Source organism: Ambystoma mexicanum, chromosome 5p (genome assembly GCF_040938575.1).
Source record: "Ambystoma mexicanum isolate Mex_15411 chromosome 5p, UKY_AmexF1_1, whole genome shotgun sequence".
Taxonomy (NCBI): Eukaryota; Metazoa; Chordata; class Amphibia; order Caudata; family Ambystomatidae; genus Ambystoma; species Ambystoma mexicanum.
In genome coordinates, this window is record NC_090930.1 from 716,861,307 (window position 1) to 716,873,858 (window position 12,552).

General features: G+C 54.5%; 15 non-coding genes across 15 annotated transcripts; 10 read left to right on the top strand and 5 right to left on the bottom strand.

The window, feature by feature from the left end:
- Window positions 1-846: 846 nt before the first annotated feature.
- Window positions 847-918, top strand: TRNAE-CUC (transfer RNA glutamic acid (anticodon CUC)). The gene has a single exon. It is a non-coding gene; the product is annotated as a tRNA-Glu (tRNA).
- Window positions 919-1,258: 340 nt separating this feature from the next.
- On the top strand, window positions 1,259-1,330 carry TRNAE-CUC (transfer RNA glutamic acid (anticodon CUC)). The gene has a single exon. It is a non-coding gene; the product is annotated as a tRNA-Glu (tRNA).
- Window positions 1,331-2,234: 904 nt separating this feature from the next.
- TRNAL-UAA (transfer RNA leucine (anticodon UAA)) lies at window positions 2,235-2,317 on the bottom strand. The gene has a single exon. It is a non-coding gene; the product is annotated as a tRNA-Leu (tRNA).
- An 894-nt stretch (window positions 2,318-3,211) lies between these two features.
- TRNAE-CUC (transfer RNA glutamic acid (anticodon CUC)) lies at window positions 3,212-3,283 on the top strand. The gene has a single exon. It is a non-coding gene; the product is annotated as a tRNA-Glu (tRNA).
- Window positions 3,284-3,623: 340 nt separating this feature from the next.
- Window positions 3,624-3,695, top strand: TRNAE-CUC (transfer RNA glutamic acid (anticodon CUC)). Its single transcript has one exon. It is a non-coding gene; the product is annotated as a tRNA-Glu (tRNA).
- A 915-nt stretch (window positions 3,696-4,610) lies between these two features.
- TRNAL-UAA (transfer RNA leucine (anticodon UAA)) lies at window positions 4,611-4,693 on the bottom strand. Its single transcript has one exon. It is a non-coding gene; the product is annotated as a tRNA-Leu (tRNA).
- Window positions 4,694-5,587: 894 nt separating this feature from the next.
- On the top strand, window positions 5,588-5,659 carry TRNAE-CUC (transfer RNA glutamic acid (anticodon CUC)). Its single transcript has one exon. It is a non-coding gene; the product is annotated as a tRNA-Glu (tRNA).
- Window positions 5,660-5,999: 340 nt separating this feature from the next.
- TRNAE-CUC (transfer RNA glutamic acid (anticodon CUC)) lies at window positions 6,000-6,071 on the top strand. The gene has a single exon. It is a non-coding gene; the product is annotated as a tRNA-Glu (tRNA).
- A 904-nt stretch (window positions 6,072-6,975) lies between these two features.
- TRNAL-UAA (transfer RNA leucine (anticodon UAA)) lies at window positions 6,976-7,058 on the bottom strand. The gene has a single exon. It is a non-coding gene; the product is annotated as a tRNA-Leu (tRNA).
- Window positions 7,059-7,952: 894 nt separating this feature from the next.
- On the top strand, window positions 7,953-8,024 carry TRNAE-CUC (transfer RNA glutamic acid (anticodon CUC)). Its single transcript has one exon. It is a non-coding gene; the product is annotated as a tRNA-Glu (tRNA).
- Window positions 8,025-8,364: 340 nt separating this feature from the next.
- Window positions 8,365-8,436, top strand: TRNAE-CUC (transfer RNA glutamic acid (anticodon CUC)). Its single transcript has one exon. It is a non-coding gene; the product is annotated as a tRNA-Glu (tRNA).
- A 915-nt stretch (window positions 8,437-9,351) lies between these two features.
- TRNAL-UAA (transfer RNA leucine (anticodon UAA)) lies at window positions 9,352-9,434 on the bottom strand. The gene has a single exon. It is a non-coding gene; the product is annotated as a tRNA-Leu (tRNA).
- Window positions 9,435-10,328: 894 nt separating this feature from the next.
- TRNAE-CUC (transfer RNA glutamic acid (anticodon CUC)) lies at window positions 10,329-10,400 on the top strand. The gene has a single exon. It is a non-coding gene; the product is annotated as a tRNA-Glu (tRNA).
- Window positions 10,401-10,740: 340 nt separating this feature from the next.
- On the top strand, window positions 10,741-10,812 carry TRNAE-CUC (transfer RNA glutamic acid (anticodon CUC)). The gene has a single exon. It is a non-coding gene; the product is annotated as a tRNA-Glu (tRNA).
- A 904-nt stretch (window positions 10,813-11,716) lies between these two features.
- TRNAL-UAA (transfer RNA leucine (anticodon UAA)) lies at window positions 11,717-11,799 on the bottom strand. Its single transcript has one exon. It is a non-coding gene; the product is annotated as a tRNA-Leu (tRNA).
- Window positions 11,800-12,552: the final 753 nt, after the last annotated feature.

Sequence of the window (12,552 nt, forward strand, 5' to 3'; positions counted from 1 at the left end):
GGCGAACAAGTGGAAAACCAGCCCAGAGTGCCCCCTGAAGGAGGTTGGATGGAATTGGCTTGCGAGCGGCAAACGTCTCTCACTTAACAGCATTACAATAGCCTCCAGCTGACTGCAAGTACGGTTGCGGAAACCTCCCGGGTGCTGCAGTCGTTTCCCCGGTGGCCTAGTGGTGAGGATTTGGTGCTTTCACTGCCACGGGCCTGGCTTCGAGTCCCCGACCAGAGTGTGTGCTTTGAGTAAAGGTGGTCTAGGGCAGTCCAGAGGCAGGCTGAGCCTCGAAGGCTGGTGCAGGCCTTGGTGTGCGAGCCCGAAAAAAGGGCAGCTCCTATGTCATCCCTTCTTGCCCTCCGGCACTTGCTGTACAAGCAAAGCCCCCTTTGAACTCTGCATGGTAACCCTGCTGTGTCTCGCAGGCAATCATGGCCTGCCGCCTTTTAATAAACGTGCTCTCCCACGAAGCAGTTCTCCTAAGGAGGGTTAGTTGTGAGTGTGCATCTTCAGCGGCAGCCTCTAGGGGGAGCTTCAGCACTGACCCACAAAAGCTCATAGCGAGGAAGGCTGTCCTTTCAGGAGAGCAAAACAGGAATATCAGCGCTTGGAAGTGAAAGCGCAAACGTTCCCAAAGTGATGCTGTCTTCAATCTCTAAGCTCCCCTTTTCGCAGACCATCACAAGTGTTTTTGTTTTCTTTCTTTCTTTCTTTCTTTATTTCTTTATTTATTTATTTATTAGCAGAAACGGCCCCCGAAGACCTGCAGGCACTGGTGCCCATTGTAGCAGAGGCCCTCAGCCTTTGGACTCGGACGCCACCATCTGAGCGACACGCAACGGGGTGCACCCACCGTCCCTGGTGGTCTAGTGGTTAGGATTCGGCGCTCTCACCGCCGCGGCCCGGGTTCGATTCCCGGTCAGGGAAGGAGCTCTTTTAACAACTGACATTTTTATTTACAGCAATGCAGTTAACTGGCGACCGGAAATCTTGCTCCCAGATGCAGATTTGCGTGCACAAAATGGAGGAAGTGCCCTCAGCGCGACGCAAAACGTGTTTATGGCAGAGTCCCATTCATTCTCCTGTCGCTGCGGAAAGACTGCCCTTGACGCAAAAAAGGCAGCTTCCTTTTTCACCGCTGGAGAGAACCTATCTGCTCGGCCCTCCCCCTCTCTTCCCAGTCCCCCAATGGACTGGCCTTTGAGGCACCTGCAGGCATTGTGCACTCGGACACCACTGCCCGGCCTTCCCGAGCTGTCCAGCGGTCTCCCTGGTGGTCTAGTGGTTAGGATTCGGCGCTCTCACCGCCGCGGCCCGGGTTCGATTCCCGGTCAGGGAAGAGAGGCTTTTACTGAATGACATTTTTACAGAAATTCAAACAACTGCGTCTCAAAAAATATTTCTTTCAAATGTAGCTTCACTCACAGGCAATAGCGGCGTGGCTCCCCTGGCGGTAACTCCAAGCATCTTTTCAGCATGGTCCCTTACCGGAAGCTGTCGCCGCTAGAAGTGGGCCTGTGCCCCAAAAAGGAAGCTTTCTTTCTTCCAAAGCTGTAGAGAAAATATTAGTCCTGTCGCCCTGCCAAAGCCGAGCTCGCCCACCATCCCTAGCCTCATCAGACCAAGACCTTGCCCGGGACCCTGGGGCAGAGGGCTGCAGAAATGGTTGCGTACCGGTTTGGAGGAGAAAAGCAGGGGAGGGAGGGGTCGTAGCTGCTTGATTTGCATACAGAGCTGTGGTCTGCTGGGAAAGTGCAGCCTTTGGAGCTTGGCAAAGGCTTCGCAAGGGGCCCGAGCATTGCCCTCGCCCCGTTTGTTGACAGGTTCTCCTTCTATGGGCTGAAGGGCCCTGTAGCCTGATTTGAGGTTGGACGCTCTATTATTCACAGGGGTGTACCGGGCCTAGACGGTGACTGGCTGACCCGTCAGGGCATCGCCCGTTTGGAAGCCCGTTTCGGAAGCGGAGGCGGGAATCCCTGCCCAATTTTCTTTTGGGGTGGTAGGGCTGTTGGCGGGGTTGCACAAGCTCTGCCAACTTTGGCGGCTTAAGCTTGGGATGCGAGGGACATGGTACAAAAATGCAAAGGTTTTCCAGGAAAAGAGTCTACGGGCAACGATTCCTTGTTGCTCTTTTCAGGTGAACTCAAGCCTCAGGGCTTTGAGGTAGGGGCACTGCCTACAGACAGCAGGAAAGGGCTTGTGCGAAGCTGCTGCCGCATTTAGGTAAGAAGAGTAAAAACCTGTACCAGGAGTGGGGCTCGAACCCACGCGGACACTTGTCCATTGGATCTTAAGTCCAACGCCTTAACCACTCGGCCATCCTGGTGAGCTGCTGCAAAGGGCTTCGAATTGAATCTTTGCTGTTTCAGCAGCAGGCGAACAAGTGGAAAACCAGCCCAGAGTGCCCCCTGCAGGAGGTTGGATGGAATTGGCTTGCGAGCGGCAAACGTCTCTCACTTAACAGCATTACAATAGCCTCCAGCTGACTGCAAGTACGGTTGCGGAAACCTCCCGGGTGCTGCAGTCGTTTCCCCGGTGGCCTAGTGGTGAGGATTTGGTGCTTTCACTGCCACGGGCCTGGCTTCGAGTCCCCGACCAGAGTGTGTGCTTTGAGTAAAGGTGGTCTAGGGCAGTCCAGAGGCAGGCTGAGCCTCGAAGGCTGGTGCAGGCCTTGGTGTGCGAGCCCGAAAAAAGGGCAGCTCCTATGTCATCCCTTCTTGCCCTCCGGCACTTGCTGTACAAGCAAAGCCCCCTTTGAACTCTGCATGGTAACCCTGCTGTGTCTCGCAGGCAATCATGGCCTGCCGCCTTTTAATAAACGTGCTCTCCCACGAAGCAGTTCTCCTAAGGAGGGTTAGTTGTGAGTGTGCATCTTCAGCGGCAGCCTCTAGGGGGAGCTTCAGCACTGACCCACAAAAGCTCATAGCGAGGAAGGCTGTCCTTTCAGGAGAGCAAGACAGGAATATCAGCGCTTGGAAGTGAAAGCGCAAACGTTCCCAAAGTGATGCTGTCTTCAATCTCTAAGCTCCCCTTTTCGCAGACCATCACAAGTGTTTTTGTTTTCTTTCTTTCTTTCTTTCTTTATTTCTTTATTTATTTATTTATTAGCAGAAACGGCCCCCGAAGACCTGCAGGCACTGGTGCCCATTGTAGCAGAGGCCCTCAGCCTTTGGACTCGGACGCCACCATCTGAGCGACACGCAACGGGGTGCACCCACCGTCCCTGGTGGTCTAGTGGTTAGGATTCGGCGCTCTCACCGCCGCGGCCCGGGTTCGATTCCCGGTCAGGGAAGGAGCTCTTTTAACAACTGACATTTTTATTTACAGCAATGCAGTTAACTGGCGACCGGAAATCTTGCTCCCAGATGCAGATTTGCGTGCACAAAATGGAGGAAGTGCCCTCAGCGCGACGCAAAACGTGTTTATGGCAGAGTCCCATTCATTCTCCTGTCGCTGCGGAAAGACTGCCCTTGACGCAAAAAAGGCAGCTTCCTTTTTCACCGCTGGAGAGAACCTATCTGCTCGGCCCTCCCCCTCTCTTCCCAGTCCCCCAATGGACTGGCCTTTGAGGCACCTGCAGGCATTGTGCACTCGGACACCACTGCCCGGCCTTCCCGAGCTGTCCAGCGGTCTCCCTGGTGGTCTAGTGGTTAGGATTCGGCGCTCTCACCGCCGTGGCCCGGGTTCGATTCCCGGTCAGGGAAGAGAGGCTTTTACTGAATGACATTTTTACAGAAATTCAAACAACTGCGTCTCAAAAAATATTTCTTTCAAATGTAGCTTCACTCACAGGCAATAGCGGCGTGGCTCCCCTGGCGGTAACTCCAAGCATCTTTTCAGCATGGTCCCTTACCGGAAGCTGTCGCCGCTAGAAGTGGGCCTGTGCCCCAAAAAGGAAGCTTTCTTTCTTCCAAAGCTGTAGAGAAAATATTAGTCCTGTCGCCCTGCCAAAGCCGAGCTCGCCCACCATCCCTAGCCTCATCAGACCAAGACCTTGCCCGGGACCCTGGGGCAGAGGGCTGCAGAAATGGTTGCGTACCGGTTTGGAGGAGAAAAGCAGGGGAGGGAGGGGTCGTAGCTGCTTGATTTGCATACAGAGCTGTGGTCTGCTGGGAAAGTGCAGCCTTTGGAGCTTGGCAAAGGCTTCGCAAGGGGCCCGAGCATTGCCCTCGCCCCGTTTGTTGACAGGTTCTCCTTCTATGGGCTGAAGGGCCCTGTAGCCTGATTTGAGGTTGGACGCTCTATTATTCACAGGGGTGTACCGGGCCTAGACGGTGACTGGCTGACCCGTCAGGGCATCGCCCGTTTGGAAGCCCGTTTCGGAAGCCGTGAGGAAGCGGAGGCGGGAATCCCTGCCCAATTTTCTTTTGGGGTGGTAGGGCTGTTGGCGGGGTTGCACAAGCTCTGCCAACTTTGGCGGCTTAAGCTTGGGATGCGAGGGACATGGTACAAAAATGCAAAGGTTTTCCAGGAAAAGAGTCTACGGGCAACGATTCCTTGTTGCTCTTTTCAGGTGAACTCAAGCCTCAGGGCTTTGAGGTAGGGGCACTGCCTACAGACAGCAGGAAAGGGCTTGTGCGAAGCTGCTGCCGCATTTAGATAAGAAGAGTAAAAACCTGTACCAGGAGTGGGGCTCGAACCCACGCGGACACTTGTCCATTGGATCTTAAGTCCAACGCCTTAACCACTCGGCCATCCTGGTGAGCTGCTGCAAAGGGCTTCGAATTGAATCTTTGCTGTTTCAGCAGCAGGCGAACAAGTGGAAAACCAGCCCAGAGTGCCCCCTGCAGGAGGTTGGATGGAATTGGCTTGCGAGCGGCAAACGTCTCTCACTTAACAGCATTACAATAGCCTCCAGCTGACTGCAAGTACGGTTGCGGAAACCTCCCGGGTGCTGCAGTCGTTTCCCCGGTGGCCTAGTGGTGAGGATTTGGTGCTTTCACTGCCACGGGCCTGGCTTCGAGTCCCCGACCAGGGTGTGTGCTTTGAGTAAAGGTGGTCTAGGGCAGTCCAGAGGCAGGCTGAGCCTCGAAGGCTGGTGCAGGCCTTGGTGTGCGAGCCCGAAAAAAGGGCAGCTCCTATGTCATCCCTTCTTGCCCTCCGGCACTTGCTGTACAAGCAAAGCCCCCTTTGAACTCTGCATGGTAACCCTGCTGTGTCTCGCAGGCAATCATGGCCTGCCGCCTTTTAATAAACGTGCTCTCCCACGAAGCAGTTCTCCTAAGGAGGGTTAGTTGTGAGTGTGCATCTTCAGCGGCAGCCTCTAGGGGGAGCTTCAGCACTGACCCACAAAAGCTCATAGCGAGGAAGGCTGTCCTTTCAGGAGAGCAAGACAGGAATATCAGCGCTTGGAAGTGAAAGCGCAAACGTTCCCAAAGTGATGCTGTCTTCAATCTCTAAGCTCCCCTTTTCGCAGACCATCACAAGTGTTTTTGTTTTCTTTCTTTCTTTCTTTCTTTATTTCTTTATTTATTTATTTATTAGCAGAAACGGCCCCCGAAGACCTGCAGGCACTGGTGCCCATTGTAGCAGAGGCCCTCAGCCTTTGGACTCGGACGCCACCATCTGAGCGACACGCAACGGGGTGCACCCACCGTCCCTGGTGGTCTAGTGGTTAGGATTCGGCGCTCTCACCGCCGCGGCCCGGGTTCGATTCCCGGTCAGGGAAGGAGCTCTTTTAACAACTGACATTTTTATTTACAGCAATGCAGTTAACTGGCGACCGGAAATCTTGCTCCCAGATGCAGATTTGCGTGCACTAAATGGAGGAAGTGCCCTCAGCGCGACGCAAAACGTGTTTATGGCAGAGTCCCATTCATTCTCCTGTCGCTGCGGAAAGACTGCCCTTGACGCAAAAAAGGCAGCTTCCTTTTTCACCGCCGGAGAGAACCTATCTGCTCGGCCCTCCCCCTCTCTTCCCAGTCCCCCAATGGACTGGCCTTTGAGGCACCTGCAGGCATTGTGCACTCGGACACCACTGCCCGGCCTTCCCGAGCTGTCCAGCGGTCTCCCTGGTGGTCTAGTGGTTAGGATTCGGCGCTCTCACCGCCGCGGCCCGGGTTCGATTCCCGGTCAGGGAAGAGAGGCTTTTACTGAATGACATTTTTACAGAAATTCAAACAACTGCGTCTCAAAAAATATTTCTTTCAAATGTAGCTTCACTCACAGGCAATAGCGGCGTGGCTCCCCTGGCGGTAACTCCAAGCATCTTTTCAGCATGGTCCCTTACCGGAAGCTGTCGCCGCTAGAAGTGGGCCTGTGCCCCAAAAAGGAAGCTTTCTTTCTTCCAAAGCTGTAGAGAAAATATTAGTCCTGTCGCCCTGCCAAAGCCGAGCTCGCCCACCATCCCTAGCCTCATCAGACCAAGACCTTGCCCGGGACCCTGGGGCAGAGGGCTGCAGAAATGGTTGCGTACCGGTTTGGAGGAGAAAAGCAGGGGAGGGAGGGGTCGTAGCTGCTTGATTTGCATACAGAGCTGTGGTCTGCTGGGAAAGTGCAGCCTTTGGAGCTTGGCAAAGGCTTCGCAAGGGGCCCGAGCATTGCCCTCGCCCCGTTTGTTGACAGGTTCTCCTTCTATGGGCTGAAGGGCCCTGTAGCCTGATTTGAGGTTGGACGCTCTATTATTCACAGGGGTGTACCGGGCCTAGACGGTGACTGGCTGACCCGTCAGGGCATCGCCCGTTTGGAAGCCCGTTTCGGAAGCGGAGGCGGGAATCCCTGCCCAATTTTCTTTTGGGGTGGTAGGGCTGTTGGCGGGGTTGCACAAGCTCTGCCAACTTTGGCGGCTTAAGCTTGGGATGCGAGGGACATGGTACAAAAATGCAAAGGTTTTCCAGGAAAAGAGTCTACGGGCAACGATTCCTTGTTGCTCTTTTCAGGTGAACTCAAGCCTCAGGGCTTTGAGGTAGGGGCACTGCCTACAGACAGCAGGAAAGGGCTTGTGCGAAGCTGCTGCCGCATTTAGGTAAGAAGAGTAAAAACCTGTACCAGGAGTGGGGCTCGAACCCACGCGGACACTTGTCCATTGGATCTTAAGTCCAACGCCTTAACCACTCGGCCATCCTGGTGAGCTGCTGCAAAGGGCTTCGAATTGAATCTTTGCTGTTTCAGCAGCAGGCGAACAAGTGGAAAACCAGCCCAGAGTGCCCCCTGAAGGAGGTTGGATGGAATTGGCTTGCGAGCGGCAAACGTCTCTCACTTAACAGCATTACAATAGCCTCCAGCTGACTGCAAGTACGGTTGCGGAAACCTCCCGGGTGCTGCAGTCGTTTCCCCGGTGGCCTAGTGGTGAGGATTTGGTGCTTTCACTGCCACGGGCCTGGCTTCGAGTCCCCGACCAGAGTGTGTGCTTTGAGTAAAGGTGGTCTAGGGCAGTCCAGAGGCAGGCTGAGCCTCGAAGGCTGGTGCAGGCCTTGGTGTGCGAGCCCGAAAAAAGGGCAGCTCCTATGTCATCCCTTCTTGCCCTCCGGCACTTGCTGTACAAGCAAAGCCCCCTTTGAACTCTGCATGGTAACCCTGCTGTGTCTCGCAGGCAATCATGGCCTGCCGCCTTTTAATAAACGTGCTCTCCCACGAAGCAGTTCTCCTAAGGAGGGTTAGTTGTGAGTGTGCATCTTCAGCGGCAGCCTCTAGGGGGAGCTTCAGCACTGACCCACAAAAGCTCATAGCGAGGAAGGCTGTCCTTTCAGGAGAGCAAGACAGGAATATCAGCGCTTGGAAGTGAAAGCGCAAACGTTCCCAAAGTGATGCTGTCTTCAATCTCTAAGCTCCCCTTTTCGCAGACCATCACAAGTGTTTTTGTTTTCTTTCTTTCTTTCTTTCTTTATTTCTTTATTTATTTATTTATTAGCAGAAACGGCCCCCGAAGACCTGCAGGCACTGGTGCCCATTGTAGCAGAGGCCCTCAGCCTTTGGACTCGGACGCCACCATCTGAGCGACACGCAACGGGGTGCACCCACCGTCCCTGGTGGTCTAGTGGTTAGGATTCGGCGCTCTCACCGCCGCGGCCCGGGTTCGATTCCCGGTCAGGGAAGGAGCTCTTTTAACAACTGACATTTTTATTTACAGCAATGCAGTTAACTGGCGACCGGAAATCTTGCTCCCAGATGCAGATTTGCGTGCACAAAATGGAGGAAGTGCCCTCAGCGCGACGCAAAACGTGTTTATGGCAGAGTCCCATTCATTCTCCTGTCGCTGCGGAAAGACTGCCCTTGACGCAAAAAAGGCAGCTTCCTTTTTCACCGCTGGAGAGAACCTATCTGCTCGGCCCTCCCCCTCTCTTCCCAGTCCCCCAATGGACTGGCCTTTGAGGCACCTGCAGGCATTGTGCACTCGGACACCACTGCCCGGCCTTCCCGAGCTGTCCAGCGGTCTCCCTGGTGGTCTAGTGGTTAGGATTCGGCGCTCTCACCGCCGTGGCCCGGGTTCGATTCCCGGTCAGGGAAGAGAGGCTTTTACTGAATGACATTTTTACAGAAATTCAAACAACTGCGTCTCAAAAAATATTTCTTTCAAATGTAGCTTCACTCACAGGCAATAGCGGCGTGGCTCCCCTGGCGGTAACTCCAAGCATCTTTTCAGCATGGTCCCTTACCGGAAGCTGTCGCCGCTAGAAGTGGGCCTGTGCCCCAAAAAGGAAGCTTTCTTTCTTCCAAAGCTGTAGAGAAAATATTAGTCCTGTCGCCCTGCCAAAGCCGAGCTCGCCCACCATCCCTAGCCTCATCAGACCAAGACCTTGCCCGGGACCCTGGGGCAGAGGGCTGCAGAAATGGTTGCGTACCGGTTTGGAGGAGAAAAGCAGGGGAGGGAGGGGTCGTAGCTGCTTGATTTGCATACAGAGCTGTGGTCTGCTGGGAAAGTGCAGCCTTTGGAGCTTGGCAAAGGCTTCGCAAGGGGCCCGAGCATTGCCCTCGCCCCGTTTGTTGACAGGTTCTCCTTCTATGGGCTGAAGGGCCCTGTAGCCTGATTTGAGGTTGGACGCTCTATTATTCACAGGGGTGTACCGGGCCTAGACGGTGACTGGCTGACCCGTCAGGGCATCGCCCGTTTGGAAGCCCGTTTCGGAAGCCGTGAGGAAGCGGAGGCGGGAATCCCTGCCCAATTTTCTTTTGGGGTGGTAGGGCTGTTGGCGGGGTTGCACAAGCTCTGCCAACTTTGGCGGCTTAAGCTTGGGATGCGAGGGACATGGTACAAAAATGCAAAGGTTTTCCAGGAAAAGAGTCTACGGGCAACGATTCCTTGTTGCTCTTTTCAGGTGAACTCAAGCCTCAGGGCTTTGAGGTAGGGGCACTGCCTACAGACAGCAGGAAAGGGCTTGTGCGAAGCTGCTGCCGCATTTAGATAAGAAGAGTAAAAACCTGTACCAGGAGTGGGGCTCGAACCCACGCGGACACTTGTCCATTGGATCTTAAGTCCAACGCCTTAACCACTCGGCCATCCTGGTGAGCTGCTGCAAAGGGCTTCGAATTGAATCTTTGCTGTTTCAGCAGCAGGCGAACAAGTGGAAAACCAGCCCAGAGTGCCCCCTGCAGGAGGTTGGATGGAATTGGCTTGCGAGCGGCAAACGTCTCTCACTTAACAGCATTACAATAGCCTCCAGCTGACTGCAAGTACGGTTGCGGAAACCTCCCGGGTGCTGCAGTCGTTTCCCCGGTGGCCTAGTGGTGAGGATTTGGTGCTTTCACTGCCACGGGCCTGGCTTCGAGTCCCCGACCAGGGTGTGTGCTTTGAGTAAAGGTGGTCTAGGGCAGTCCAGAGGCAGGCTGAGCCTCGAAGGCTGGTGCAGGCCTTGGTGTGCGAGCCCGAAAAAAGGGCAGCTCCTATGTCATCCCTTCTTGCCCTCCGGCACTTGCTGTACAAGCAAAGCCCCCTTTGAACTCTGCATGGTAACCCTGCTGTGTCTCGCAGGCAATCATGGCCTGCCGCCTTTTAATAAACGTGCTCTCCCACGAAGCAGTTCTCCTAAGGAGGGTTAGTTGTGAGTGTGCATCTTCAGCGGCAGCCTCTAGGGGGAGCTTCAGCACTGACCCACAAAAGCTCATAGCGAGGAAGGCTGTCCTTTCAGGAGAGCAAGACAGGAATATCAGCGCTTGGAAGTGAAAGCGCAAACGTTCCCAAAGTGATGCTGTCTTCAATCTCTAAGCTCCCCTTTTCGCAGACCATCACAAGTGTTTTTGTTTTCTTTCTTTCTTTCTTTCTTTATTTCTTTATTTATTTATTTATTAGCAGAAACGGCCCCCGAAGACCTGCAGGCACTGGTGCCCATTGTAGCAGAGGCCCTCAGCCTTTGGACTCGGACGCCACCATCTGAGCGACACGCAACGGGGTGCACCCACCGTCCCTGGTGGTCTAGTGGTTAGGATTCGGCGCTCTCACCGCCGCGGCCCGGGTTCGATTCCCGGTCAGGGAAGGAGCTCTTTTAACAACTGACATTTTTATTTACAGCAATGCAGTTAACTGGCGACCGGAAATCTTGCTCCCAGATGCAGATTTGCGTGCACTAAATGGAGGAAGTGCCCTCAGCGCGACGCAAAACGTGTTTATGGCAGAGTCCCATTCATTCTCCTGTCGCTGCGGAAAGACTGCCCTTGACGCAAAAAAGGCAGCTTCCTTTTTCACCGCTGGAGAGAACCTATCTGCTCGGCCCTCCCCCTCTCTTCCCAGTCCCCCAATGGACTGGCCTTTGAGGCTCCTGCAGGCATTGTGCACTCGGACACCACTGCCCGGCCTTCCCGAGCTGTCCAGCGGTCTCCCTGGTGGTCTAGTGGTTAGGATTCGGCGCTCTCACCGCCGCGGCCCGGGTTCGATTCCCGGTCAGGGAAGAGAGGCTTTTACTGAATGACATTTTTACAGAAATTCAAACAACTGCGTCTCAAAAAATATTTCTTTCAAATGTAGCTTCACTCACAGGCAATAGCGGCGTGGCTCCCCTGGCGGTAACTCCAAGCATCTTTTCAGCATGGTCCCTTACCGGAAGCTGTCGCCGCTAGAAGTGGGCCTGTGCCCCAAAAAGGAAGCTTTCTTTCTTCCAAAGCTGTAGAGAAAATATTAGTCCTGTCGCCCTGCCAAAGCCGAGCTCGCCCACCATCCCTAGCCTCATCAGACCAAGACCTTGCCCGGGACCCTGGGGCAGAGGGCTGCAGAAATGGTTGCGTACCGGTTTGGAGGAGAAAAGCAGGGGAGGGAGGGGTCGTAGCTGCTTGATTTGCATACAGAGCTGTGGTCTGCTGGGAAAGTGCAGCCTTTGGAGCTTGGCAAAGGCTTCGCAAGGGGCCCGAGCATTGCCCTCGCCCCGTTTGTTGACAGGTTCTCCTTCTATGGGCTGAAGGGCCCTGTAGCCTGATTTGAGGTTGGACGCTCTATTATTCACAGGGGTGTACCGGGCCTAGACGGTGACTGGCTGACCCGTCAGGGCATCGCCCGTTTGGAAGCCCGTTTCGGAAGCGGAGGCGGGAATCCCTGCCCAATTTTCTTTTGGGGTGGTAGGGCTGTTGGCGGGGTTGCACAAGCTCTGCCAACTTTGGCGGCTTAAGCTTGGGATGCGAGGGACATGGTACAAAAATGCAAAGGTTTTCCAGGAAAAGAGTCTACGGGCAACGATTCCTTGTTGCTCTTTTCAGGTGAACTCAAGCCTCAGGGCTTTGAGGTAGGGGCACTGCCTACAGACAGCAGGAAAGGGCTTGTGCGAAGCTGCTGCCGCATTTAGGTAAGAAGAGTAAAAACCTGTACCAGGAGTGGGGCTCGAACCCACGCGGACACTTGTCCATTGGATCTTAAGTCCAACGCCTTAACCACTCGGCCATCCTGGTGAGCTGCTGCAAAGGGCTTCGAATTGAATCTTTGCTGTTTCAGCAGCAGGCGAACAAGTGGAAAACCAGCCCAGAGTGCCCCCTGAAGGAGGTTGGATGGAATTGGCTTGCGAGCGGCAAACGTCTCTCACTTAACAGCATTACAATAGCCTCCAGCTGACTGCAAGTACGGTTGCGGAAACCTCCCGGGTGCTGCAGTCGTTTCCCCGGTGGCCTAGTGGTGAGGATTTGGTGCTTTCACTGCCACGGGCCTGGCTTCGAGTCCCCGACCAGAGTGTGTGCTTTGAGTAAAGGTGGTCTAGGGCAGTCCAGAGGCAGGCTGAGCCTCGAAGGCTGGTGCAGGCCTTGGTGTGCGAGCCCGAAAAAAGGGCAGCTCCTATGTCATCCCTTCTTGCCCTCCGGCACTTGCTGTACAAGCAAAGCCCCCTTTGAACTCTGCATGGTAACCCTGCTGTGTCTCGCAGGCAATCATGGCCTGCCGCCTTTTAATAAACGTGCTCTCCCACGAAGCAGTTCTCCTAAGGAGGGTTAGTTGTGAGTGTGCATCTTCAGCGGCAGCCTCTAGGGGGAGCTTCAGCACTGACCCACAAAAGCTCATAGCGAGGAAGGCTGTCCTTTCAGGAGAGCAAGACAGGAATATCAGCGCTTGGAAGTGAAAGCGCAAACGTTCCCAAAGTGATGCTGTCTTCAATCTCTAAGCTCCCCTTTTCGCAGACCATCACAAGTGTTTTTGTTTTCTTTCTTTCTTTCTTT